The sequence below is a fragment of the Callorhinus ursinus genome, unplaced genomic scaffold, assembly GCF_003265705.2.
Source record: "Callorhinus ursinus isolate GAN/ISIS: 27379988/994484 unplaced genomic scaffold, GSC_fseal_2.0 scaffold7, whole genome shotgun sequence".
Classification (NCBI taxonomy): Eukaryota; Metazoa; Chordata; class Mammalia; order Carnivora; family Otariidae; genus Callorhinus; species Callorhinus ursinus.
The window spans coordinates 25,811,492-25,825,033 of NW_027397069.1; the positions used below are offsets into that span (position 1 = coordinate 25,811,492).

General features: G+C 39.8%; 1 protein-coding gene and 1 pseudogene across 3 annotated transcripts in view; one reads left to right on the top strand and one right to left on the bottom strand.

Annotated features, from left to right (window-relative positions):
• KCTD12 (potassium channel tetramerization domain containing 12) overlaps window positions 1–13,542 on the top strand; it is a 71,038-nt gene that overhangs the window by 15,443 nt on the left and 42,053 nt on the right. The window lies entirely within an intron of this gene.
• LOC112826555 (GPN-loop GTPase 1-like) lies at window positions 7,858–9,526 on the bottom strand (annotated as a pseudogene).

Consider the following 13,542-nt stretch of genomic DNA (forward strand, 5'->3'; position numbering starts at 1 on the left):
GGCCCTACATGGTGATAATTCTGAATGCATAGGTAGGCAAGGGTATACCACGGTAAGGCATTTGGTTCAAATGTGGACCAAGGCATTGAATGTTAGGGAGTCCCAAGAGGAAAGGGTTATGTGACTTGTCAGATTTGGGATGGGCTAAAATGAAGAAGGGAGATGGCTGGTGGTATTTTTGTGATCTTGGTGGGTGTCCCATTGGAGCAGGCCGGGAGAAGCCAGGATATGGAATAGAATTGAACGGGAAGTCTTGCCAGGCAATGTATCAAGTCTGGAGAAGGGCAAGATGGTACCCCAGCTTCAGGCGGCAAAATGAAGTTTAAATGGCCCTAGAAAAAGAAGTGGATAAATATGGTGGGCCTGGGTAGGTGAATGTGGAAGAGAGTCTGGGAAGACAGGACTGGTCAAAAGTAATGGAAGCCAGCAAGTAGAACAAGCGTTCTCAAACTTGCTTGCTCCATTAGAGTCACTTAGGGAATTAAAAAAATACTGACGCCGGGGCCCCACCTCAGACCAATTCAATCCGTGTTTGGGGGAAGGTTTGAGACTTTAATTATGTTTATAGACATTTCCCGAATGTGTCTCACGTGCAGCTAGGGTTAAGAACTGCTGTCCCCATAGGTCAATAAAGTCAAGGAGGAATAAACAGGGTGATTAGAACAAGGCTGAAATAAGCTGCCGTGTGAGATTGGGGGCTGCCTGTCCTCTGCCCTGGAGTTTTGCTACCTGTCCTTTGCAGGAACCTGTGCGGGTTGCTGCTGGCCTCCAGCCTGGGTTTCACTTGCAATTTGCTGGTAGGAGGTTGAGCCGGGCAGGCAGGGGCTCACTTTTTACTAGTGACCAGTGACAGAGCTTTGCATTTAAACTTCCAGAAAGACCTCAAATTGCCCTCCTTAAGTTTTATGGGCAATTAACAATTAGTTCATATTATATGTATATAAGACAGAGAGGTATGACATGATAAGAGAAGAAATGAAAATCCATCAAACTGTGGATATCTTGGGGAAAGTGCACAATTTTCTCTACAGGTAGCTGATAAAAGCAGCCTGTTAATCTCACCTCGGTGCCCAAGGAAGGATGATGAACTGGCCAGAAGGATGCCTCCTTGTCAGAGGGGCATCCCCTATCTGCCCTTTCCGGTGTGGAAACATTCTTGAAAAAACATGCCTTTCTAGCAGAAAGGGAATATGGGTGAAAGCATTCTTTGCAGATTCCTGGGACATTTTCAGAGGGATTGAGTAAGTGACTGGTGGTTAGAATCTGCTCTGTTTTCATCTGTCTCTGGCGGGGCCTGGTGGCAATTTAATATTCTTTATTATTATTTTGCATGCAACTTCCTTCCTAGCTTATGATTCCTGTCAGGACTGTGTGTTATTACCCATTAGTCATTTTTCTTGGGTTGGTCTATAATGCTTCAAAAGAGGGCTGGCGTGTTTCAGTAATTTTGCCTACAATTTGATTTGCATTCTCTAGAATCCCCATTTAGTTTCATCAGCACATTTCCACATCCAACAGCTGGGCCTCTGGATGGGATCATTTACATACATTAGCAGCTGAAAGGTAAGCACCAGCGACCAAAGCTGGCCTGACATTTTCCCAGCACCTCACCTGACTTTTCTGGAAGTAAACTCTGCCTCCCTTATTTGTAACTGTGTCAGTGACAATATTCTGTGGACAAAAAACTGTTGGTCTCCAGGCAACTTTTAAACTAAAACGCTTTGTTGGAAGGCATTGAGGGATAATCAGAGAACATGTTCTGTCCTACTTCAGGGTCAGGGGAGAATATTGCTCCCCCCCATTACATGTATGTTTATTATTCGATAAATGGCAGAGAAATTGGCTTCTCAATTGGTTGATGATTGTCTGACGGCAGATAATCTATTAATTCATAAACATCATTGTGACTGAGACCCCTGAACGATTCTCCAAATGGCTTGACATGACCCAGTCAGGACTTGGGAAAGATGTCATGTGAGGCTTGCAAAGCTCACGTTTTTTTCCCCCATCATTTTCTTTTTAAATTATTTCTATTACATATAATGTATTATTTGTTTCAGGATCCATCATTTTCTTTACTCACAATTAAATTCTTGAACTGTGGTCTTGGTCTGTACGGTAAACTGAAATTGTCTCCCCACCTTCCCTCAGAGATATCTCCATCCTAATTTCTGGAACCAGTACTTGTGAAAAAGATGTCTTTGCAGATGTTGAGTTAAGCATTTTGAGATGACATTATCTTGGATTATGCCAGAGTCCCCCTAAATGCCGTTGCGAATGTCCCCATAAGAGAGAGTTAGAGGGAGATTTGAACACAGACAGAAGAGGAGTAAACCATGCAACCAGTGAGGCTGAAGTTGGAGTGATGTGGCCGCAAGTCAGGGGTTGGTGCAGCCACCGGAAGCTGGAAGAGGCAAGGACAGGATTTTCTCCTAGAGCTTCTGGAAGGAATGTGGTCCTGCCAACACCTTAATTTCAGCCCAGTGAAATCAATTTTGGACATTTGGCTGTGGGACTATGAGAGAATAAATTGCTGTTGTTTTAAGCCACCACATATGTGGTGATTGGTTACAGCAGTTTTAGGAAACTAATAGGGTCTGTAAGAGTCTATCCCATGGATCTTGGACAGGTCGCTTATTTATTCTAGTATATCAAAGTCAGTGAGTTTCATTTCTGGAAATAAATTATTAACATTCTTGATATTTTTCATTTGGTATCTCATCTATGACCCATTTATTCTACTGAGTCCTTTCTGTTTAGGCAAACGATCTTCCTGAAGAGATCCCCAAACATGGGACAAAGCATTTGTGAACAAGTAACCTAGAAGACTCAGTGTTCCAGAAAAGAGAACAATTCTCTGCTATATATTGAACATTGATCATCTCACTGTTTTACTTCCTATTCCAGTTTCTATGAGATAGATAGAACCACTGTATTTTATCAGTATAGAATAGTGTTGTATAAGATACCATAGAATTGGAATTATACTCGACTATTCTCAGACTTCACCTTTACTTCCTCTGCAGTTATTTGACTATGATTCACTGGGCTGGCTCAGGAGTTAATGGGACACTGTAGTATGGGTGTCACTGAGGATAATGTGGGCCCTTGGGGGACCTATTTCTATACAAGTTGTGAAGCCCAGTGAAATGTTTCAAGAAAACGTAATGGATTTTTGGTTTTAGCTAAAGGTCCTAGAAATGGATAAAACAAACTGCTAGAGATTTTAAAAATGCTCTTCATAAAAGCTCTTCACGAATTTTTCTATTAAAAACCAGAGAAACAGAATTCTTTTTATAATCATTGACCCTCTCATATGACAATAACTGCTTCTTAAAGGGGATAGGACATAATCAAGTTGGAAAACTGAATGGTTTCTTTTTGCAGAGAATTTCAGTACATGCTGTGTGTTTGTGTTTGTGAAAATGTATCAATAAGCAAGGATTTTTTAGAAAACTTATAATTTTATAGCAAAACTATAAAGTAAACTTTCAGTTAAATGTAAATGATTATGTTTTCCCAAGTACCTTCCCTATGGAAATGGGAGAACTCTTCAAAATAGGTGTGAGTCATTTGTACAGGAAATCTATTTTTAAAGCTTAATTTTGTTTGTGGGTGTAAAGGAGCAAATTTTGCCACCCCAAGATATGCCTCTTTGGCATATTGACTGTTCTGAGCTGGTTATTTTTAAGAAACTGCAGAGGCAAGAGAAACTCTGAAAACTGAGTAGAAGTTAGCTCGTAGTAAGAGACATTTACATGTGTAAGAAAAATCTCCATTTGTAAGTTCCTTCCTTAGTATCAGGAAGAAGGGGACGTTCTTAAGTCATTAGAAATTTGTCAACAGAGAGGACAGGGGGCTTAAATCTGCATAACAACCTTACCCTTCTTTACTGTGCTTTTCCTGGGAAGCTTCTGTAGCTCACTCCCCAACTCCAATACCTCCTTTTACCTTTAGCTGGAGGTGATATTTAAGATGATGGCTTCAGGGGCGCCTGGGTGGCTCAGTCGTTAAGTGTCTGCCTTCGGCTCGGGTCATGATCCCGGGGTCCTGGAATCGAGCCCCGCATCGGGCTCCCTGCTCAGCGGGAAGCCCGCTTCTCCCTCTCCCACTCCCCCTGCTTGTGTTCCCTCTCTCGCCGTGTCTCTCTCTGTCACATAAATAAAATCTTTAAAAAACAAAACAAAAAAGATGATGGTTTCAGCCATTTCAGTGAGGTACTCAGTTTTCCTTGGTCTCTCTCATGTGTACAGGAGGTATACATTATTATTAGACTTTGTTTGATTTTTTTCCTGTTTTTCTGTCTCCTGTCAATTTGATTCTTAGACCAGCTAGGAGAATGTTGAAGGGTAGAGTTAAATTCTTTTCTACCCTACTTGCTTACAATTTCATATGCTCTCTCTGTTCCTTCCACAATTTATTCCAAGGAACTGTGGTAGATACTGATTGAGGTAAATAAGACACTGTCTTTACTACTAAATGTTTTATTAGAGCCTTTATGAATTTTCGGAGATACAAAGCAATTGTGAAGAAGGTGGGCCTGAGATCAGTTTGAATGGGGAGAAGCTGTTCACTTCAGAATGAATCCCTAAAATCTCTAACAAATCCCAAGAATAAGTTAAATTTCACAATGTTGGGAGATGGGTTATACATGTATAATTTTTATTTGTAAAATAAACCTTTGATAATGAAAATGCTGAAGAACAATTATAGGCTTTGCTCTGAAGGGTCGGTCAGAATTAACCAGAGATGGCATATGAATTATGGATTTTCTTTTCTAGTGAAATGTCTTTTATCACAATTCCCTGAGAAAATTTATATTGTGCATGTTGAAGAGAATGAGAACTAATTTAATTATCCACTCTGTTGTTTGTTTATTTTCTGTCTAAAAGAAAACACCCCGTTTTCTTGTATGATGAATTCAATACAATTACCATATGATGAGTCAAAAATTGTGTCAGAATACCGTGCTAGATATGTACTTTATATGATCAGTATTTCTAAACAGGTGTAAATATGATTCTGTTCACGGACACTAGATTAAAGCAGAAGGAATTTTTTGTTACTCAAAATGTTCTAATCTATATCGAGAGTGTGTTCTCTTTGCCCGAGGCAATACATACTGACTTACCTATCTTAATATACTAAAAATATAAGGTGGATAGTGAAATAATTTCATGTAAAATTGAAGTTTGCTAAGCTAAAGTAATTAAATAGTTGATTGGGTTGTGGAAGGAGACTTTAAAAAGGGAAATAGAAAAGTAGTTTCTTTGAATTTGAGGTAAAATGGCTTTTATGTTCAGAGAAGTAATGTGGGTGTGAGGTCTGTGTGTGGAGGAGAGGAAAAGGGGATTTGGTTATGGGGAAGGTGAGAAATCACAGGGTTTTAAAAATCAGACTTAAGTGTGGTTTCCTTGCAACTGTCCGGTAGCCCTGTCTTTGCTACATGCTGAGTCCTGCTGTTCATTTCTGATTTCACCCAGTTTTGAATTCTCGACATTGGCACCTCCCAGCTCCCACACTTTGTCAGAAGTCAAGGCTATCTGAGAACCACGCTGCTGGAGCTGAGATTCTCATCTGACTGTCAGCCAGAGAAGGTGTGATAGAGTGAAAAACCCAGGACTTCCGTACAAGAAACCTAGTTTTCAGTCCTGGCAACTAACACTTATTAAATCTGTGACCTTCGTAAGGCATTTATCTTCTTTGTGCTTCAGTTTTCTCACTATAAAATGGAAGTACCTCACAGTTTTGTTTTGATGCTACGTAACATAGTGTACGTAAAAACAGCTGAAAGTGATTTGTAAGTAGTAGGGGCTCAGTCTTGTTCTCCTTCTTCTTGGTAAAGAGCACCCTGTTTGTCCAGTTATCAGAGCACCTCCTCAGGGTGGCAGGATGGATTCTAAAGGTTTTCTGGAGATACTTCACTAATATTTTATTGCTTGGGAATAATAACAAATAAGCAGAAGTATAAGGATTTTGTATAGATACATGCCTGCATATATACATCTTTTTTGGGGAGTACATCTTAACTTTTCCTTCCCTCTTTTTTCCATATTTTTTCTCAGACTGGACTAACCTGGGCTGAGGTTAGTGAGATTAGTTCAGATTTGGATGTTGGCATAGGGCTGCCAACATGGGCCCTATTTTGTTTTGGTAGCAACTTTTTGGTACATCTTCATGCATGAGCCCCACTCTTGCTTCTTACCATCTCCCATTTGTATCGCTAGGGATGGCCAGCATATCATGCTGCTTGTGGTAGCCGACCAGGCCAAAAATCTCAAAATCCATTTGTCAAGAGCTAGGACATGAATTAGGTTTACATTCCTTCAGAGGAATTTCTCTTCATAAAGAGGAGTGGCTAGCCCAATTAGGAGGATGAGCAGGGATGGGAAAAAGCCTTCTCCAGTTGTTCTCTTTCTCCTAAGTGCAGTCTCTTCCAGGATTTGCAGGTGGAGCCGAGGATTTGCAAATGTAAGTAACAGATGTGATTTGTTTGACTGGTGTAGAATTCCCGTGCTTCTGAAAATGATCTGACAACATTCCAACAGAGTAAGGATTGACAGACAATAAAGAGCTGCCTTTAGAGGGGCAAGTGATCCCCAGTCTGGACAGTTCCCTCCTGCCTTGTATAATTGCCTAAATTGGCTGTTTGGCCCTTGGAGGCATTTGGATTTGCCACATCCACCCTACACTTAGCAGTGCATACCCACTACCACCTCTCCTGGCTGCATCTTCCCTCTTCCTGCCCTGGCATCCACCCACACATATGTTTTTCCAGTAGAGCCCATGAGCTCAGTAAAAACAAGAACTGGTCTTCAGAGAAAGAACAGGGTTTACCATGGCAAACCAATGATATTCAAAACCACAAACCATAATTCCAGAAATACCAGTTCTGTTTCTTGTTTCTTTTGAGAAGTAAATATCTTATTTTGGAAGCCAAAACTATAATTAGAACACTACAGTGATAGTTTTATGGAATCATTTAAAAGACAATGGATGTGATAAAGAAAGATTGGATTAAAGGACTGAAAAAGATAAATCAGGCAAATTCTCACCAGAAGAAAGCTTATGCACTTATATTAATTAAAAAAAAAAATAGGTCTTAAGGCCAAAAAGCATTACTAGAGATAAAGGTAACATGTCTAAGTCCCTTGAATGTTGCAACAAATTTGGATGCTCAAAATAACACAGTTTCAAAATACATAAAGCAAAATCTACAGAACTGTGAAGGGAGATAAACAATTCTATAATCATAGTGGGAGATTTTAACCCATCTTTCTCCGTAAGTAATGGAATTAGTTAACAAGAAAATCAACAAGGTAGGGCGCCTGGCTGGCTGAGTCGGTTGAGCATATGACTCATGATCTTGAGGGGTCCTGAGTTTAAGCCCCACATCGGGTGCAGAGCTTACTTAAAAAAAAAAAAAAAAGACATCAATAAGGAGAGAGAAAATGTTGAGCAATATATTAACAGATTTGATCTAATGGTCACATAGGACATCTAAGAACTAAAAAATGCATTTCTTTTTAGGAACAGATGGGTTGTTTATAAAAATTGATATATTCCATATCATAATGGAAGTCTAAACAAATTTAAGATGGTAAAATCATACAGAGCATGTCTTCTAACCACAAATGCAATTCAGTTAGAAATCACTAACAAAAAGATGTCTAGGAAAAAAAAATCAATATATGTGAAAACTAAAAAAGTTCTAAGTAACCCATGGGTCAAAGAAAAAGTTGTAATATAAATTAGAAGGCAATTAGAATCACCCCTAAATAAAGATACTGTATGTAAAAACTTTTTTTTTTTTTTTTAAGTAAACATCCCTGCTTTACTGAGACAGGTTTGGACATGTGGCTTTAAACCTCTGTGTTGAATAGAAGCGAACCTACTTGCAATTACATAATTTTCTTATTTGAAATTATGACAGGCAGGCTTACAACAAAGTTAAAATTATCCAAGTCATCATCCAAAGCAGGATTCTTATTCATTAGTCATATGTTTTGCTCACTTTCTTCAATGTACCTGTTGTCCATAATGAGTTACCCCCATGTGAGGCACACTTTGTACCCAACATTGATTGGTTGCCAAGGAGACTCCACTGCCACCCTGGGCAAGCTCATGTTTCCTCTCCCTTTCGGCTAAAAAGAGGGGAACTCATGGTACAGGGTCAAGGGCAAGATGCTGGGAAAGTAGAATACAGACCCAACCTGACAGAGATTTGAAGTGAAAAGTTCTCGCTGTTCCATCCATCAGCAGCAAAAATACTTCAGTTCAAATGATAAAACTTGAAGCTTTAGGCTTGAAGGGATATCAGCATCCAAGAATAGTCAGAATATCCTTCCTTGCATAAATCCAAGGGATAGGCCAAGGGGAATTGGCATCTCCCTGCCACGTCCAGTGGTTTTCTATCCCTGGCTGCATCTAAGTCAAATTTCCCTATAAGAGAAACTCTGCTAACTCTGAACAAAATTGTCCTTTATAGTAGCCGCCAATCAGAGGTTAGGATAGTTCCTTCACAGAGTTCCAAAATTCTGGACTTCTAGAAACTACTTGTTTCTCTTCCAATACTGTGCCATTGATTCTTGCATAAAATTCTGGAATGCTGGCTCTTCACGGCTTTCCTCTGTAACTCTGTGGTCAATATCATCAGTATCACTGTCTGCTTCCTCAGCCTCTTCATCCAAAGTTCCCCGAGTCAGGATCAAGTCAGAAGGGTCAAGTGCAGGAGATAAGCTGTCTGTGGCAGTCCCTGTGTCCAAGGCTACAGAGCCCAGATCTTTCCCAAGGCGTTCCAGTTGTTCCTTCTGCTGCTGGCTCTGTGCACTGGCCAGTGACTTCTTCAGACGTTCATATTCAGGACGATACTCCCTTTCATATTCTAATGCAGCACTGGTGACTTGCATGAAGAATTCATCTAAGCCTGTACCCAGAACAGCAGACACACCCACCACCCTAAGTGCGCTGTAAAATTCATCTAACACCAGGCTCATTGAACGAGTCAGGTTACTGATGTATGTAGTCTCTTGATTCAAGGCATCTTGGAAAGCCTCAAAATCTTGCATCCATTCCACTGCAAAGCTGTGATCAATGATGTCAGTTTGATTCATAACCACAATGAACGGCAGCTTGGTTTTGTACAAGATGCTGCAGGCATAGAGCATATTGGACATGAAGGTCACTGGGTTGGTACTTCTTGATGTGTCCATTACATAAATGACAACTGTTGGAAATGAGGATGCCAGGGCCTCAGTCATGATTGTCCCAGAAGCTGACCACGTGAACACTTCAATCTGTCCAGGTGTGTCAATCAAGACATATTGAGACATGTTCTGGGCCTTCTCAATAAATTTCATCACCAATATTGGCAGGAAAGGGTACTTCATGTACAGCTGGGTCCAGATTAATCACATAAGGTGGAGAGCCTTGGCTATGTAGATGTCCAGTAAGCCTAGACAAACTGAGGGGCGAGGACCCCCCGAAGCCTGCGACTCAGCTGCCTCTGCGGGTGCCGCCATCTTTCTCCTGGCTCCGCCCCCTCTCCTGTATGTAAAAACTTATTGGGAGCAACCAAAGCTGAAAACAGGGCAATTTTTAGTTTATATTTTAGAGAATTTAAGCGAGTGCATTTGAAGATATAGATGAATTCCTGGAAAAATATGACTCCCCAAAACTGACTCAAGAAGAAATAAAGAGTCCTTTTACAGAGAACATTTCAGGTCCAGATAAATTTACCAGAAGTTTTACAAAATCTTTAAGAAACAACTATCCATACTATGCAGACTTAGAGAATAGAAAGAGTAGTATCTAGAATAAAACACTTCTTAGAAGAAATATGAAAAAGATAATCCCATAGAAAAAGAGGCAAAAACATTTTGAACATTTTCATTTTTATAAAAGAGAACTTTCTTTTGTATTTTTATGTTTTAAAAAATAGCTTTATTGATGTATAGTTGATGTATCAAAACAAAAAAACAAATCCCTGAACATATTTAATGTATACAATTTGGCGAATTTGGAGATATGCAGAAACCTGTGAAACCATCACCACAGTCAAAGTAATAAAATACCTACTACCTCCAAAAGTTTCTTCCTTCTGCTCAGCCCTCCCTTCATTTGTGTGTGTGTGTGTGTGTGTGTGTGTGTGTGTGTGTGTAAGAACACTTGGCATGAGACCTATCCTCTTCACAAATTTTTAAATGTACAATACTGATTTGTTAACCATAGACACCATGTTATACCATAAATCTCATAAAAAGACTCATAAAAAGATCCTCAGTCCTCCCCCCTCCCCCTGTCTTCACCCTCTCTCTTGTCCCTCAGTGGTCTTATTCATCAGCATATTCCCAGAGCATTAGAAAACCGAACAGGATCTTGCTCCTAGAAGACTTCCAGTAAATATTTATGTGAACTATAAATAAATATGCATAGTTGAAATCATCCAAGTGCAAGAGAGAAAGCGCAAAGAGAAAGTGAATGGAATAATAAGGAGACCAAAGGTGAAACTCTCCGGAACACTGTCATGCAAGGTGCAGTAGAGTTCAGGACAGGGCCTGAAGAGTAGATGGGATAGAGAAGTGGGGCCAGAAAGGAGAGTATATCAGCGTTGACTAGGATATCTCTGGCTGCAAGAAACTGAACACGTAACTAAGAGTGGCTTAAATAATAGGCTTTTATAATCTCCCATAATAGTCCGGGGGTGGGTAGTTTCAGGGTGAATTGGTACAGCCTTTCTTCCATGTCCCAAGCTCTATATTAGCTTCTGCTAATTCTCCTGGCTTTCCTCTCATGATCACAAAAAGGCTGTCACAGTATCAAATATTAAAAACTGCGTTCAAAGACAGGAATTGTGCGTAGTAGGAGCTCATCCTCAGGTCTCTTTGGCCAGTACTGACTCCTAAACCAATTACAGCAAAGGAGAGTGCGATTTCCTTGATTGGTTTAGGCCAACACAGTTCATCTCCTGGGGCTGGGGGAGAAGCCTCCTCCCTTAGAGCTTCCTGCTGTTCTATACCTGATCGTAGCTGGCTATTGTGTAGGCGGAAAGTAGGCGTGTGGGCACCTGGGCATAGGAGGATGACAGCTGGGGAGCCAAGCAACAGTGGATCTGCTATGGGATTCAAAGAAAGAGATGCTCCAGGAAGGAGTCAGTTGGCTCAGTGGCAGCTGAGGCCATTCACAGAAGACAAGGATGGAATGTGACTGTTGGATTTGACAATAAAGAGAATGTTGGTGGCAGTGGTAACAGCAATTTCTGTGGGGCAGGGGAGGAAGTTGGGGGGGCACACCAGGTTATGGTGAGTTAAAGAGTAAATGGGGTTGAGGGAGTGGAGGTAGGGAGGGAAGGCAACTCGTTCAAGGGTCTTGGCCGTCAGGGAGATGAGAGATCTTGGGGCTGGCCTGGGCCTCTGTCCTGTTCTGACTGCACATTCTACCCATTATGTCCCCCAGCCAGGACCGAATCAGCTGGGACATTACCTGCCTGTGTATTGCAGAACTTTTTGAATAATTCCCAGAGCTGATAATATTAGTTTATTGCCCATTCCTCTGACCCTTCTAGTTACTTTTCTTTGACCCTTTTCCTTCCAACATTTCCTTCATGAGATGTGGGGATGAGCACTCTAAATAGACTTTTGTTGAATTTAAAAATGACTCTTTTCTCATTATAAAAATATTTTCATCACAAAAAACACAAAAAATAGAAAGATCCAGAAGGAAAGTAAAAAAAAAAAAAATAATCCTAATCCAAGAGATAATCAGAGATATTACTGTGTTTTTCTTTTAGCTGTTCCCCATCCAAATATATATACGCTTAAGATTTATTTATTTATTTGAGAGAGAAAGTGCGAGCAGGAGGAGGGGCAGAGGGAGAAGAGAGAGAGAATCTCAAGCAGACTCCCCACGGAGCACAGAGCCAGATGCGGGGCTCCATCTCACGAGATTATGATCCCAGGCAAAATCAAGAGTCAGCCGCCCAAACAACTGAGCCACCCTGGAGCCCCCATCCACATATATATTTATTTTACACAGTGAAATACTGTATTTTTGGTTTTACAGTCTGCTTTTTTTTTGGGGGGTGTTATATGGTGAGTTTTTCATCTCAGATGTCTTTGATGAATACAAATTTTTGACAAAAATACTCTATTGTATGAATAGATCATTTAACTTTGCTGAACATCTACATCGTTTCCAAGTCTTTTGCTATATTTGTGTCTGCCTGTGACATAGTTTTTGGGATAAGTTTGTAGCAGTGATGAGTGGTCAGAGAGTGAGTATAAACTGATTTTAAGGTTTTTGGCAAGGCAGCCTTTGGTTAAATTTAGGTGCTCTGGGTCATGGCCTGAGTTCCAACTCAGATCCTGCCATTTTCTAGCTGTGTAACTTTGGGTAAGTCACTGACCCAAGTCTCAAGTTTCCTAATGTGTAAAATGTAGATCATACTATTTATCTCTTAGGGTTCTTAATATGTTAAATAAAATAATTTGCGCAGAGATTTTATCTCAGCGTCTAACAACAAATATGAGCTATTTCTAGAAATGATGCATCAGTTTATGACTATAAGTAGAGTCTATTTTATTTTTAATCTATTATCTATGAAGTTTGGCATATGGGTTTTAAAAAAATGTACAATAATATCTATGGCTGATGTGTTCAAAGACATGTATCTTAATAAATTTGGGGTCAGTAAATCTTAAGCCTTTAGTTTTTTCCCCCTCAGGCCAAATATTTCAGGTTCAGAGGTAATGTTGTGTTGGCCACAGAATGTTTTCTAGAAAATATTCATTTTGCCCTTCACTGGGTGTCTCTGGTTAGTGCATTCTGTTAGAATCTCTTATGTTTGATTAAATCATTAGAATGGATGTGAGTGGTAAACTGTTTATTTCTCAAAGGGCTCTCCCCACCTCTAAGCTACTTTAGTTTCTATTATATATTAAGCCATAGGACTAACCAAAGCTATAAACTGGCTTTAAATAAAAATAATGCTTAGATCTGTGAAAAACCACTGATCCCAAATGTAACCTTTAGGTCTTCTGGAATCTCTCAGAACAGAAAGAAGGCAGTCTTTTAAATTTGCTGAATACCAGAGGATTTTTTGATAGCTAGTAGAGTGATCTATAGCTCTGATAGTGTCTGACTTTTTCACTTTCTGCCTGAGGCTCAGATCCAGAGCTTGGAAGTTTCCTGGCCCATGGATTTGTTTTACTGTGGCAGTCATGGAGCCTGGAGTCCTAACCTTGCATAATAATGTTCTCAGGATTTGAGAATAATCTTTGGGGGAATAGAGCAAAGTTAGTACCGGAAATAGCCTCTACTGAAATTTCTAGTTACCAGATAGAATCTTTGATGTTATTTTTTTCATACAGAAGCTTATTTTCAACATCTGCTTATTTTATTATTTAATAAGCTTCACATATAAGCTTATTTTCCATATATTTTTTTACAATATAAGCTTATTTTCCTTTTATGATAAAATAGAAAATTTAAATAATTAGAATAACTATTATGTGATTTGTTTTTCAGAGCTTTTACTTCTGTGTC